This window comes from Schistocerca americana, chromosome 8 (assembly GCF_021461395.2).
Source record: "Schistocerca americana isolate TAMUIC-IGC-003095 chromosome 8, iqSchAmer2.1, whole genome shotgun sequence".
Lineage (NCBI taxonomy): Eukaryota > Metazoa > Arthropoda > Insecta > Orthoptera > Acrididae > Schistocerca > Schistocerca americana.
Genome location: NC_060126.1, coordinates 229,982,452 through 229,998,216, shown reverse-complemented (window position 1 = coordinate 229,998,216; position 15,765 = coordinate 229,982,452). Strand labels below are relative to the sequence as shown.

Sequence of the window (15,765 nt, the reverse complement as noted above, 5' to 3'; positions counted from 1 at the left end):
CCAGCAAGCTTTGAAATGCAGTTTCAATCCAAGTAGAGAAACCTCCACCATTGTGATATCTCGCGATTCTCCACTGACTGGGTTCGTGTTGCTGCTTGTAGTGTCGGCGAGGCGAAGAGCAGCGAGTGCTTGGGGAAGGCGAATCTAATTAGCTTTCCTCGACTTCTTATTACTATTTACTACGTTCAACTTGTTACAATTTGTTAAGATCAACGAGCGATAATTTTTCTTGCCTAATGGCCGCTAACGCCCCAGTTACCTGCCCTGAGCGTAGTGTACGTTTCCTCGCCTCGCCGCTGCTGTCCGGTAGGGTGTGTAGTTTTGACAGGTTTCCTGATTATACGCCGGTTGGTGTTTCTTCTACTCTGGTGGTAGTGGTTCCTTTCTAGTTCCAGGCGCTCTGAACACAGTATTCTGGGGGCGTAGTGCAGAATGCCAGTCCCGGCTTTGGCGTATTGTTACATCGTTGCATTTGGTTTATCGGACGTCAGGTAGCTTCAGGAAGATTATCATTAGTTATTCGTTGCACAGCCAAAAAAATGTTCAAATGTGTGTGAAATCTTATGGGACTTAACTGCTAAGGTCATCAGTCCCAAAGCTTACACACTACTTAACCTAAATTATCCTAAGCACAAACACACACGCACCCATGCCCGAGGGAGGATTCCAACCTCCGCCGGGACCAGCCGCACAGTCCATGACTGCAGCGCCCAAGACCGCTCGGCTAATCCCGCGCGGCGTTGCACTACCACTAGGCTGAGTTACCATCTTGTGAAGTGAATGCAACTCTTGGCTGCCTATCTCATCACTCGCGAAAGTGTTTGTTGCCGGACCTTCTCAGAGGTCGATTCCTGGAGCACCGTCTGTGTCTCCTTGGTTCTTGTAAGACATGTGTGTTCTAAAATGAGGTCTGATGGCCAGTAGTTCAGTGTAACGCTCCTTCAGTCCACCCCTGCTGCGGATATAATCTGCCTCAGTACCCTTTAAGGAACTTATGTACTCTTCCTGTGTTTTATTATTGTATTATTTATTACAATACCTTGTAATGCCTACATTAAAGATTATATATGTATATTTAAATAGTTCTGGTCTCCTTTTGGAATAAATCTAGCAGTGTAGTGCTCAGTGGATGTTAAGGATTGTGTTACAAAGTTTACCATAATCTTATTTCACCCGTTTGGTGATCAGTTGCTTGTTCTTTTTTTTTTTTTTTTTTTTTTTTTTTTAATTAACCTTTGCTATTGTATTTGCTGTTTTAGAGCAGGTTTCTAAATTGTTTACATTATTGCCGTTCGTGGCGTGTAAGGCCTTCAGCCGTGATTGTGGTCATTTGCCTTAAAATTCTAATTTGGTATTTGTATTTTAGCGGGAAGCCTTAAAACCTTATTTACTGCCATTCCTGGACTCTGATGCCTTCTGCTGTGTTTGTAGCGACTTGCCTTTAATATTTCAATACCTAATTTGTAAGTTGCAGCGAGTTTTAAGCAATTCTTAATTTATTGCCATTCCTGGCGTGTAAGGCTTTCTGCCCAGATCTCAGTGGCTTGCTTTTAAACCATTATCTGTATTTAATGGTGCTACGCTAAATTGTAACTCACTGAAAACACTATTATTTACACAGCTGTTTATTCCTTCATTAATAACGTGTCGTATTTTTATTTATTGTTGAGTCTGGAATTACTGGTTTAAAATAAATTGTGTGTAACTGTAAAAGGAAAGCAACAGTAACTGATTACGGCCCCATCCACAATCGTAACCCAATCCTGCTTCCCTTGACTACCAGGTTTCAATACACGTGATGTCAGGTAACGTCCCGCAGACATTCGCCAAATTCAAACCCTTCCCTCGGATTGCAACAGTGTGTAGTGTGATTCATCACTCCAAATTACTGATTTTCAGTCTATACTGATCATGGAGTCGCTCTTTCATCCACCTAAAGCATCACTTACCACTGACTACAGAAATATGTGGCTTATGCTGGACGATTGTGCTCCTTTTTTTTCCCAACTCCGTATGACAGTCATTGTGCTATATGGACCGTTTGCAGCGCTTTGATGCATGCGTGAGTCCTTCCCCTGATTTCTTACAATTTTTAAAGCCACCCTCCGCGTGCTGGATGGTCTCAGTCCGTCAGTACATGACGCCTGCGTAACCTTGAATTAATTGGGATTGTTCCTTCGAGTTTCAATTTCACAATCCCATCACCAGCAGTCAAGTCGAACAGCCTTAGCAGGCTTGAAACATCCGTGATGGATTTGTTACTCAGGTGATAGCCAGTGACTATTGCACGTTCGAAGTCACTGACCCCTCCTGAAAGACCCATTCTGCTGTTACTGACAGTTCTCCCCATCTCCTTTAACACAGATGGGTCAACCTCTCGTGACGTCTAGTGGTCAACTCCGTATTACATATTGGTGTCCAGATAGCTGACAGTGCACGTACTCTACAGGGTAAAAAGTATTTAAACCGACAAAGTCTGGGAGGTTGTAGGGGACATCAAAACAAATATTTTTCCATAATGTCATTTTTTCCCATGAGGAGCATTTAAACCCGGCAGAGGAAGATTTCTCTGGCCGCAAATTAGTTAAACCAACGAACACTTTTCCATTTTTTTTATGACCAAGAGACGACACATTAACACAACCCAATTTCAATGACAGTAGATTTCCAAAAAATTCCTCCATTGGCACGTAAACAAAGGTTACACCGTCGGATCATGTTCTGTCTGACACGGGCAAAAACCCCAGGAGTATCCTGAATTGGCCGGCTGCGGTGGTCTCGCGGTTCTAGACGCGCAGTCCGGAACCGCGCGACTGCTACGGTCGCAGGTTCGAATCCTGCCTCGGGCATGGATGTGTGTGATGTCCTTAGGTTAGTTAGGTTTAAGTAGTTCTAAGTTCTAGGGGACTGATGACCACAGCTGTTAAGTCCCATAGTGCTCAGAGCCATTTTTTAGTATCCTGAATTGTTCCTGCTGCTGCTACTGTGCGGTTCTACGCGCTCCAGTCCGGAGCCGCGCTGCTGCTACGGTCGCAGGTTCGAATCCTGCCTCGGGCATGGGTGTATGTGATGTCCTTAGGTTAGTTAGGTTTAAGTAGTTCTATGTTCTAGGGGACTGATGACCACAGCAGTTAAGTCCCATAGTGCTCAGAGCCATTTAAACCATTTTTTGGTAATAATGCCTGCAATTGACTGGCCTAGGTAACAGATACGGCCCAATTAACCAGTCCCCAACAACACCGACCCACACATTAACGAAGAGCCGCACTTGATGAGCGCTAGTAACTGTGGCATGTGGGTTATCTTCACTCCAAACATGCGAATTGTGCATGTTGAAGACTCCATCACACCCGAACGTTGCTTCATCGATAAACAACACAGAGGATGGAAATGTAGGATGCATTTCACACTGTTCCAGGAACCACTGCGAAAACTGTGCTCTGGGTGGATAATAAACTGGTTCCAGGTTATGGACACGCTGTAAGTGAAATGGAACTAACAATTGCTCTCGAAGACTGTTCTTACATTGGTCTGATTCGTCAAGTGCTGACTGAAGGACCCCTTTCCACATGCTGCAAGACAGCTTCCTCAATTTGCACCGTTCTTACCGTGCGGCGGCATCCCTGTCCAGGTGATCTGCTAAATGACCCGGTCTCATGCAGACGTTGGCACACAGCAGCAAAGGTCGTATGATGCGGGATACGGCGATTAGGATATTTTGTTGATAAACCTGCTTTGCAGCTCGTCCGTTGTGGTGCGCTACGTAGTACGCACCAACCATATCAGTGTACTCCTTCCAGGTGTATCGCTCCATTAGTAAACAGAGACAATGCACTACTACAATGGTGGACAGCAGTTTCCTATACAAGTGAAGAGCGTAATACGACCTCTAACAACTAAAGATCGTAATACGGCCTCTAACAACTGAAGAGCGTAATACCGCCTCCACCGGTTTAAATAATCCTCATAGGAAAAAAATGACATTAGGGAAAAATATTTGTTTTGATGTCCCCTACAACCTCCCAGAGTTTGTCGGTTTACATACTTTTCACCTTGTATAAGAATTTTTAGCATTTTGCAGCCTCGTCAGCAACTGTGATGGACCAATATATTGAAAAATCCGCCTCAATTGCGAAAATTTTCTGGTCAGGTTTCGGCTAGAATAATCTAGCCTTCTTCAGAAGCATAAAATTACTATAGCATGCCAGATTAAGGCACAGTCAACATTAAAAATTAAAACCTTTAGTACCGTGGTGCCATGTCGAATTAAAACTACTTAACTGAAGGCCAGCCCCGGCTACGAGAGCCAAGGTAGTTGCCACTGCCAACCGACCGCGTGATGAAGTGATGCCGGGGCTGGCCCTCAGTTAAGTAGTTTTAATTCGACATGGTACCACGGTACTATAGGTTTTAATTTTAATGTTGTGAAACGTCCCCTTAGAAAAATTAATGAATTGCTGTGCTGATAAACCCGCTATTTGATTTTCAAACAGCTGAGCAAAACTGAACTTACTCAGACATTTTTCTCTTTACTTATTCTGACCATCACTAAACTGACACACAATATTTTTAGCGCAACGCAATCTGACTTTCAATAATCAAAAGAATGGCCCTGACTAACAATAACCTATACCTTTCATGAATCACTTACCTCACAAAAATCTTCATTACTCGAACTACTGCAATACAGCGAGCGCCACTACTGCCAGCTAAATAAAAGATTCAAACTACGGAAGGCACTAACTACTGATAGGCATGGTTAGCAAATGAAAGATTTTGATAAAGAACAAACAATGTATTTACCTTAATAGTGTTCAAAAGTTATATATCAGTTCATGACATCCAGTCTTACAAATTTACTGTCTCTGATGGACACACGTCCAGATCATCCGCTCTCAAAACTCCGCCATCTCTCTCCCCACATCCACCACTGCTGGCGGCTCACCTCCAACTGCGCAACGCTACGCGCTGTTCACATCCAACTGCCCAACACTACAATAGCAAATTCCAATGATGCAAACCAGCCACAAACTGTACACAGCACAGTCAGTGTTTTCACCAACATAAAAACCTAAACAGCCTACCTACAGTTGACTGTGCCTTACTCTGGCGTGTTATAGTAATTTTATGCTTCTGAAGAGGGCTAGATTATTCTAGCCGAAACCTGGGTAAAGACCAGAAAATTTTCGCAACTGAGGCGGATTTTTCAAAATATTTCACATACTCTGTATTTGGAAACTACAGAGACTTAACAGAACTTACGTAACAGCACATACCAAAGGCTCTCCTGCCTCAGCTATTGAATACTTGAAACTTAGTTTCAGCAGTGCGCTAAACTTCTTTCTTTTCCGTAGCCGTTCTTTCAGGAAGTGGCAAATTTTGTTTCATTATTTACATTTGTGGCCCGACGTGGTTCCTGGAGCTCGTCAAGGGCGTCATGTGCCCCGCCTGTCTGCGATCGGGTGAACTTTGGTTAGTGTGTTATCGTATTTTAACTGTTCCTGTATTATATTCTCTGAGGTGGAATTTGGGGACCATCCCACGATTTGACTAAACCAGTGGTAGTCAACCTGGTCCCTACCGCCCACTAGCGGACATTCCAGGTTCCATGGTGGTCGGCAGACTGTACGAATTATTAAAAAACATTCTCGTTTTCATAAAATTTTTGGCGTAAAATATTTTGTAAGTAATTGTTGTTACATATCTTAACTTGCTGTAACTCTGCTTTATAAATTTTAGAAGTAAAGTTAGTCCCTTCTTTATAAATCACCATTAGCGCGGCCACGCGGTGTGGCCGCGCGGTTTGAGGCGCAATGTCACGGATTCCGCTGCCCTCCCGTGAGGTTCGAGTCCTCACTCGGGCGTGGGTGTGTGTGTTGTTCTTAGCATAAGTTAGTTTATGTTTAGTTTAAGCAGTGTGTAAAAAAATGGTTCAAATGGCTCTGAGCACTATGGGACTTAACATCTGAGGTCATCAGTCGCCTAGACTTAGAACTACTTAAACCTAACCAACCTAAGGACATCACACACATCCACGCTCGAGGCAGGATTCGAACCTCCGACCGTAGCGGTCGCTCGGCTCCAGACTGTAGCGCCTAGAACCGCTCGGCCACAACGGCCGGCCCAGTGTGTAAGTCTAGGGACCGATGACCTCAGGAGTTTGGTCCCTTAGGAATTCACGAACATTTGAACCATTACTGTGGTCAGAAAATTTTACTACTAACGGAGGTAGAAAAATGAGCGGTAGGAGAAAAAGTTGACTACCACTGGCCTAAACGATGGTGGAAAACCGCCCAAAAACCCCATCCAGGCGTCTTGTTTATTAGATCACAGTCATTCAGTCATTAATCGGCGACAGGGATTTGTTCCTGTGTGGTTTACCTCCCTGTCTCGGAAGCTAGCGCGCTGCAAGTACGCTATACCGACAGGTCTTCAGTGCTTCTGACGCATGGTACACGAATCATTAAGTTAAATCAGTCACGCTTCAATGTGGAAACCCGCACTCGCCAGCTGGCGTTCGGGACAACACGGGAATCCCGTATTGAGGCCTTGCGTAAAATCTTTCACTTCTCGCCGCGTATGTTCTCAGTGCGCGTCAGATCAGTGACGAAAATGTGTGCCTACAGATCATTTTACTGAATACATAGGCACATTAAGGCATGTGTTTCTATGCTTAGACAAGAGAGAAATAAAAGACAACGCTCCTTCTCTCAAACTAGAGGCCTAGCAGGCTTACTAATTCTGTCGTACAAGCAGATGAGCATCGGCAATATCACTATCCTTCAATCGACATACTTATGTCGCTAGCGTACGGTCAATTCGACCTGCTCTGCGGGATCTGCTAGTTACCCCCACCCCTGTACTTCAAACCCCACCACATGGCCCCACCAAGTCACATTCCTGTGATAGAAACTTTCCGCCGACAGCACAGAAACCGGTCTCCGCGCAGTTTGCTGCTGTCGTGGAACAAAGCTAGCAGCAGCGATGCATTTAGTCTTCTCGATAGTCTTAAAAACTGACACCGTTTGTAATTGTTATTAGTTTACAGGACAATACATCCTTGAACGGAGATGTCATTAAAATTCGTTCATCAACACACACGGTCAAGGTTAATCACGAAAATCAATGACTTTTTTTTTTTTTTACAAAGAATTATTAGTTGAAAACAACAAACATTAATTGCATTACACTCGACTTTAGGGGCGCCGTTCACCCCCGTTGCTAAGGCCGGTACTGTACTATCATATTTCTTTGACAAACAAATATGATCAAATATTCGTCAAATTTCTTTGGCAAAGATCTTCGACGTGGCGCTAAAAAGGGTTATCATATTTTACGTCAGAATCCAAGCCAGCGGACAACAATAACTGGTTATTAAGCGCTGCACTTGCGTGTCTCACAATTGCATTGTGTATGCATTTGGAAGAGAAGCGACGGACAAAAAGAACATACTTGGGTGAAACTGTGGGTCGAGATAGTAAAAGCATTCATCATAACTTTTACGAGAGCTGAAAGTTGAGGACGTAAAGTTTTGTATAAACAGCTCACGAATAGAAGAGAGTGCATTTCAGTATTTGCACAGTGAAGTGGCTCCTTATATTACAAAGCAGAATACTCACTTGAGTAATGATGTATGTGCAGAAGATAGGTTCACCATAACACTGCAACTTCTTGCTACAAGAGAGAGCTACTCTTACTATACAGCGCTCGAATGCCACTGTGCACATTAACCATTCCATAAACGTGTGATTTCTAAAGCACTGAAGGAAGAATACCTGAAGATAACTAAATGTTTAGTGCACCATATGGACATTAAGAACTCCTTAGTTTTGAATAATTTAATTAACAGAGTTAGTGTTCCAACTAGTACAAAATTAATGAGAAGTACGAAGAGATCAGGCACTTTTTTAACTTGACATCCACAGTTCCAAAATACACAAACAGAATGGAGATCCAAGATTTTTTTTTTTTTGGAAAACTGGCTTGGTGTTTCCCTGGAAAACTGGCTTGGTGTTTCCCGATGAGCTTGAGGGCTGTAGCCGTGATTGTGGATTTGAAGTCACCTACGGCATAATCCACTGTTGTTGTTGTTGTGGTCTTCAGTCCTGAGACTGGTTTGATGCAGCTCTCCATGCTACTCTATCCTGTGCAAGCCTCTTCATCTCCCAGTACCTACTGCAGCCCACAACCTTCTGAATCTGCTTATTGTATTCATCTCTTAGTCTCCCTCTACGATTTTTACCCTCCGCGCTGCCCTCCAGTACTAAATTGGTGATCCCTTGATGCCTCAGAACATGACCTACCAACCGATCCCTTCTTCTAGTCAAGTTGTGCCACAAACTCCTCTTCTCCCCAATTCTATTCAATACCTCCTCATTAGTTATGTGATCTACCCATCTCATCTTCAGCATTCTTCTGTAGCACCACATTTCGAAAGCTTCTGTTCTCTTTTTGTCTAAATTATTTATCGTCCACGTTTCACTTCCATACATGGCTACACTCCATACAAATACTTTCAGAAACGACTTCCTCTCACATAAATCAATACTGGATGTTAACAAATTTCTCTTCTTCAGAAACGCTTTCCTTGCCATTGCCAGTTTACATTTTATATCCTCTCTACTTCGAGCATCATCAGTTATTTTGCTCCCCCAATAGCAAAACTCCTTTACTACTTTAAGTGTCTCATTTCCTAATCTAATTCCCGCAGCATCACCGGACTTAATTCGACTACATTCCATTATCCTCGTTTTTCTTTTGTTGATGTTCAGAAGCAACTGATTAATCGCATGCATTGTGTCTCTCTCTCACTCCCTAAACCCTCTAGAAGTAAGGTTATCGTAAAGAGTCGAAGGAACACACCGACTAAACTTTGCAGCCATGTTTACAAACACACTACAGACGTCAAATAGCTGAAGCGATGCCAGCGCTCCAAGCGATTGTATTTCACGCTGCAGAGGACACATGACGAACGACTTATGATCAAATCTACGGCGAAGCCCTAGATTTGATGTTATTTCTTTGACCAAAGGCGAGATTTGACGAAGTTCCCTTTTACACTATAAAATTTCTTTGACATAAATATTTGACCTATCAACTTTGACAAAGGAATATGATAGTGTAATACCAGCCTAACGGGTCAGCATGTTTGTCTGCCATTCGGAAGACCCCTGTTAAATTCCCGAAACTGAGAAGGACTTTTCCTTGATGGGGTGACTAGAACGGGGCACTTTCTGCCTCTTGAGGACCGCTTAGCTGTTACTTAAAGGAAAAGCAGAGAGTGCAGTTTGTAAAACCAGAAGCAAGTGACCCTGATAACGGCGCTGACATTTACATATCACTTCCCTGATGTCTCTGGTTGAGGGTAACAGCGGTCAATCGGCATCGCTTGGTCCAATGGGAGTAAGCGCTGACATGAGTTTCGTAACTGTCCCCACTAACTTATCCGCGTCAACACTTTCATAGTTTCTATTCAGAAGCACTTAGAAGCCCTATAGCTGACGTTTTGTGCAGAACCACAAATTATCAATTATTTACAACAGCAGCAGTCTACACTAGGCGGAATTTTTGCGTACTGGTTTAAACATAAAACTACCAAGTCATTTTCAGTTTTAACTACATGTACCCATCATTCGCCATTATAATAAGTAATTTCATTTTATAACTCCTTAAATGTGGAGGACTGATGTTACAACTGCGCACCTTACAGTTCTTCAGTGGATGCTGGAAGACGAGGTTGGTGCGTGAATTGCGGAAGATTGCTCTACAAAAAAGGAGGAAGACATGTGTGCATTAATTACAGAGGAATAAGCCTGCTAAATGCTCCTTACAAATTCAATGCAATAATGATTAATAACAGAGTGAGAAACATAGCTGAAGCCTTCCTAATGAAAGAACAAACTGGCTTTACAAAGGGCCGATCTTACATCGACTGTGTTACTATTGCGTGTCACTTAACTGAAAAGTGCCAAGAATACAACCTGGAGATTACATCGCAATTAGAGATTTTGTAAAGGGATTCTATAGAGAGAACGGAAACAACTATCGTAAAATCATGTTGAAAGGAGGGTTATCCGAGACGTTAAATACTGAGTCTGCGTCAGTACACAGAAATTATAATAATAAAAACAGCGAAAGAGAAGACAGGTCAGTGAAAATCAACAGAGGAGTGCGACAAAGTTTTAGCCTTTCGCGTACAATATTCAATATATACTCAGAAGACACTGTCGGACAGTATAAACGGCAAGCTATACAGGGTATCACAGTAGCATCAGGACACACACACACACACACACACACACACACACACACACACACACACACACACACACACACACTTTGCTCTTTACTGATGATCAAATAATCACCAACTAATTATCAAGAAGAGAGAAATTAACCTTTAATTTGCAACACATGAGCTATATCTCATATGTAAGAATTATAACCTAAAAATTTCCGTAGAAAATGAATGTAATTGCTTTAAAAGGTAAATTTCTACAACGCTACAAAATAGTACTGGATGAGGATTAATAGGAAAGGTGTCACATTTTCAGCTGTTAGGTTGCAATGCTAACTATGGATACCAAAATGAATTTTAAATGATACGTGGTACAACACAAAACACTGTACGCCAGGCAAGGAAGGATAGAAAGCTAAATTTTAAATGCAGTGGCTACCCAAGCTCTAATACGTGGAAGCGAATCTCTAACAGTAACTAAGAAGCACAAAAAAAGAATACTGTGGGCTGAAATGAAACTTTTAAGGACATAAAAGGACATACCCACAGAGATCAAACACAAATCAGGATTGTAGGGAAAGGACAATACAAACTGCAAAAATGAGAAAAAGAGCAATGGCGCATAAAATGGAAACAAAATACTAGCAGAATGGGGGAAGACAGTTAAAAAATAATAGATTATAAAAGAACAGGAAAGATAGGCGTAGGGCGATCGAGGAACAGATGGCTTTCATGTAGAGGGCTCTATGTATACACCTTCAAGTGAAGAATATTTGCTGTAGCTGATATTTTTCGCACACAACAACGACATTTTCATTACACGTTATGCAACGATGAAATAGTTGCACAATTAATAACTTAACATAATGAAAATCAACAAAACAATAATCTTCTCCGCTATCGTGAAACAGCTGTTTTGTAAGTTTCAAGTATCAGGAAATATGAATATCAGATCTCTTTCTTGTAAAAATGCAACGTATATCAAATAATTAACGACGTGTACAGGTAGACGCTGAAGAATGCGATAGATAACCGTAAGGTCCAGCGTGTTTAGACTACAAAAGAGCCTGACTTTCTGGAAGATAATGCAACTGCCGCTGGACCAAGGGCATGTCAACATACATCCGAACAAAACTAAGTCTTTGATAGGAATTTATTTATTTACAATGACAGAATCAAACAGTATTGAACACACACACATACACAGCTTAACTATTAGTTTAATTAGAGATCTATATATATGTTAGACAGTGGGAGAACGAAATTTGGCAACCTCAAGGGCACTGTTTGTAAATAGCGATAAGCTTTCCACGGTACAATGAGTATAAGCAACCCCAGTGGAAGTACATCTGAAATTCGTCCTGTTTTGGGTTATTAGAAAGCGCGTTCACCACCGAATTAAAAAAAAATAGGCTTAAAACAAGTGATGCACTCATGCTAGCTCCACCACAGCAACGAGACTACAAACGCGCATGCGCTAGAATTTAGTACCTGGAAAGATGAATGATTCCTGGAGGATTACTCTTTCTTGGTTACATAAAAGAGTGGACTAGCTGGAAGTGACTGAGCGACCTTGCAGCAACCTTGCTCATGTGGAGACTGCGTTGTGTAAATGTGGGGTAGGATGAACCTAGACCACTTGCAATAGCGTTGCTTATACTCAGTGTACCGTGGAAAACTTCTCACAAGTTACTACCAGTGCTCTTGAGGTTGTCAAATTTTGTTCTGCTGGTGTCTAACATGTCCGCAGTTCATGGTCTTGCGGTAGCGTTCTCGCTTCCAGCGCACGGGGTCCCGGATTCGATTCCCGGCGGGGCCAGGGATTTTCCCTGCCTCGAGAAAACTGGGTGCTGTGTCGTCTTTATCATCATCATCAGTAATCCCAATTACGGTCGGAGGAAGGCAATGGCAAACCACCTCCGCTAGGACCTTGCCTAGTCAGCGGTGCAGATCTCCCGCATCGTCTTATACGGTCCTCGGAGTATGGGACATCATCATCACTGCGTAACATGTATAGTCCTATAATTTAATTATTTGTTAAGCTGTGTATGTGTGTGTTCAATACTGTTTGATTCTGTCATTGCAAATAAATAAATTTCTGTTAAAGATCTGGTTTGGTTCGGATGTATGTTGATATGCCCTAGGTCTAGCGTCAGATGCAATAGCGCATTGCTTGTGCGGTCTTGCAACTATTACATACACATCTGGAATCCTGGAACATCGTTACAGGGCGCCTCTATGTGTTTCTCGATTGCAAAAGTTGTCTTTGCGCAAATTATGAAACATTAGCTCTATGGCTGTTCACATATGTTAAGTAGCCTACTTATGGCTGTAGTACATAAGGTAGGTTCTAAGAAGAATCGCTCCGTAGCACTGATCTTATTAATTCATCTTAAGGTATGGACAGTGGCTTATAGTTTCAATGACATACCCGATAGTTGTGATTTTTGCACTCTTCGCAGACGCCCATTCATGTCTATTAATCGAACGCAGTCATATGATTTCTCCGCCTAGGACGAAAATGAAAGTGGCAGAATCTGTGAAAGCAAGTATAATTAAGGTGCTTTTGAATATTCATTACGTGGCACACTTTCTTCTACAAGGTACTGACGAGCGTGCTTCAAACTATGGACAAACAAATCGTGACTTGTCGGACGACGTTACACGCCTTTAGTTGGTCACAGTTTCTGTATTGTTTGGTCCACTGAAAACGTACAGATTTATCAGCTACTTTGCTTGTCCACTGCATGCAGTTCCCTTAGCAATTTTCGCTAGGAAACTGGTCACGAAGCCGACCGCTGTGACAGAGCGGTTCTAGGCGCTTCAGTCCGGAACCGCGCTGCAGCTACGGCCGCAGGTTCGAATCCTGCCTCGGGCATGGATGTGTGTGATGTCCTTAGGATTAAGTAGTTCTAAGTCTAGGGGACTGATGACCTCAGATGTTAAGTCCAATAGTGCTCAGAGCCATTTGAACCATTTGAAACTGGTCAAGATGGACCTGCGCTCACTGACAGCAGCAATTTCTGTGGAATCTGAAACTGGCTGTCACTGACAAGGCGTCACATTCTCCTACAGTCCCTAGTTCTCTTTATGACAACTATCCCTACACCGTGTTCATTGTTGCGAGTGGTACATCATTCCATGTAGACACCTTGCAAGTCTGCGTTGACAAATCGGGCAACCTCATTCTCGGCGTGGTCGTGGGAACGTCTAAACACAATAGCTTATTTATGAACCTCCAGCATTTATTTTTTATTTAAACTGTTATTTGTCGTACTATCGAAGGTTTGCGGTAACTTCATGTTCTTGATTAGTCACAGCAAATGAAGGCTACTTCTCATTGCAACTTCGACAAAATTACAAATAACAGTTTTAATCATTTCCGCCATTGTCACTTCTCCACGTCGCCTCATCTTACGTTTTCATACAATCGTGTGGTACAGAGGCAACATTCATTGTCATGTCCTGTCAGAGATGGCGGGACACGTGCCAGTTGCTTAATGTCGACAGTGCTTAAAAGCGATCAGCGTGCTCTTTTAAAGGCGCATACACACTAGGCCAACTAAAGCCAACGAACGACAGCCAACCGCTTCGTTGGCCAATATCTGCTTAGTGTGTATCGGCGCTAAATCGGAGCCAACGAAGCGGTTGGCCTTGGGTGCGGTTAGGTCTGCCGGCGGTAACATGAAAGCCTCGGCGGTCGGTTGGCGTTGGGAGCCATCCTCTAGTGTGGACGCCACGTCGAATGTTCGCTGGTTCAGTAGTGATTTGTTATGTAGCTAAAACAAGGGTGTGTAAGTTTTTCATGGCCGCCACAAGTAGCACTTACTACTTTTTATGAACCGGTTTCGCTCGTTAGTGGCTGTAAAATTAAAGAGCGAAAACAATCAATAAAACACACTCAGTGCGACTTATTGTTGTCTTGAAGAACTTACACTTTAACATTCGTGTCCCCTGGAGGCACTGCCTGCTCTCGCTATGGGTGTATGTTTATTGTGTCTAAAAATACTGGAGTATCGAGTGAAAATGGAGAGCACTAAATCTGATAGATTTTTTATCGTGAACAGATATGTTTATGGGGTCCCTACGAACAGCGATTATAAAAACAAATTGAAAAGATTAAAAACTTGGAGGGGTATAACTCTGCAATTAGAAAGCGATTTGCACGATTTGAAAAAGGAAATGGAGTCTTTACTGACATCTTTTCGCCGCGAACGACAAAGAGAAACAAAACTGGGAGTGGCTACTAACTTTCTGCTGCATATACAGTTCTCCAAAAAGAGGTGTTATCTTTGGGAATTTCAGGGCTTACACAATTCAATAACAATAAGAAACCTGTAACTTTCATTTAGATAAAAATTATGAAATAGCCTATACTCCAGTTTAGCTTTAAAGTAGATATTAATTTTGTCCCACCATAATGTCCCCTATTTTTCAAAAGAGAGGTCGACCACCAGCATCGTTTAAGCCGGCCGAAGTGGCCGTGCGGTTAAAGGCGCTGCAGTCTGGAACCGCAGGACCGCTACGGTCGCAGGTTCGAATCCTGCCTCGGGCATGGATGTTTGTGATGTCCTTAGGTTAGTTAGGTTTAACTAGTTCTAAGTTCTAGGGGACTAATGGCCTCAGCAGTTGAGTCCCATAGTGCTCAGAGCCATTTGAACCAGCCACGAGCATCGTTTCTCCTTTTCCGTTTTTGATAATCAGCTTCTTGTAGTAAAATAAGTGTTGCACATGCGACGACTGCTATATCGTCTTCTTCCCTCATAATATCGGTCGATGAAGTTGTAATTAAAACGCTGCTTTATAACAATAACAAAACGGGAGCCACGTCAGCAAGTTATCAGAGCCAACTGCGATTCCACGTGGCCGAATCTCTTAGCCACAAGCCCTTCGTTTGGTGTGGATAAGAAGCCGAACGCCAGTGTATTGGCGACCAACGTTCGGCCGAATCCAGTCTCCGTCGTTCGTTGGCCTAGTGTGTACGAGTCTTAAAGTGGTGACTAATAATTTTTCTAAGGTGGTCTAAGGCGGTGAGCTTACCTGACTGCAGTCTTCAGCCCCAAGCTGTGGCTTCGGGTTCTGGAATAACAACAAAATTTTGCATGGGAGCTGCTCAAGCAAACATCATACATCATACATTTCAATGCACGGTTCGACTGAAGCTGAAAGGCCAGTGCTTCAAATGAGGTACATTTAAAATGGTTGCACTTAAACGATTCGAGTCCGATTTCCGATCACTCGAAGGATTCTTTCTGTCAGGTTGTTTTTTGAGCCTATGAAAATGATTTGTATGTGTGAAAATTTCTAAGCTGCATCTTAGTTGGAAACTTAGAAATTTTCACACACACAAATCATTTTCATCTGATTTGACAGTCCAAGTTACACAGGCCGAAAGAAAGCAAGGAACTACTACATGGAATCAGAGTGTGCCTAGTAAGTCACTGGCATGTTCAAAACAACCTTCAGCTTGAGGAAGGTTTCAGTTTTTTACATCTAAACTAATGCCATGATGGAAGAAGTGAACTGAA

At 42.7% G+C, this 15,765-nt stretch overlaps 1 protein-coding gene across 3 annotated transcripts in view; it reads right to left on the bottom strand.

The window, feature by feature from the left end:
- The window catches only part of LOC124625759 (actin cytoskeleton-regulatory complex protein PAN1-like), a 278,818-nt gene that overhangs the window by 247,656 nt on the left and 15,397 nt on the right, over nucleotides 1-15,765 (bottom strand). The window contains exon 1 of one of the 3 annotated variants that reach the window (XM_047149200.1): nucleotides 15,278-15,298. The exons of the other annotated variants lie outside the window; for them this stretch is intronic. The gene's annotated coding sequence lies outside the window, so the exon portion shown is untranslated. Of the gene's footprint in view, nucleotides 1-15,277; nucleotides 15,299-15,765 lie in introns of those variants that run through there. 3 annotated transcript variants of the gene reach the window in all.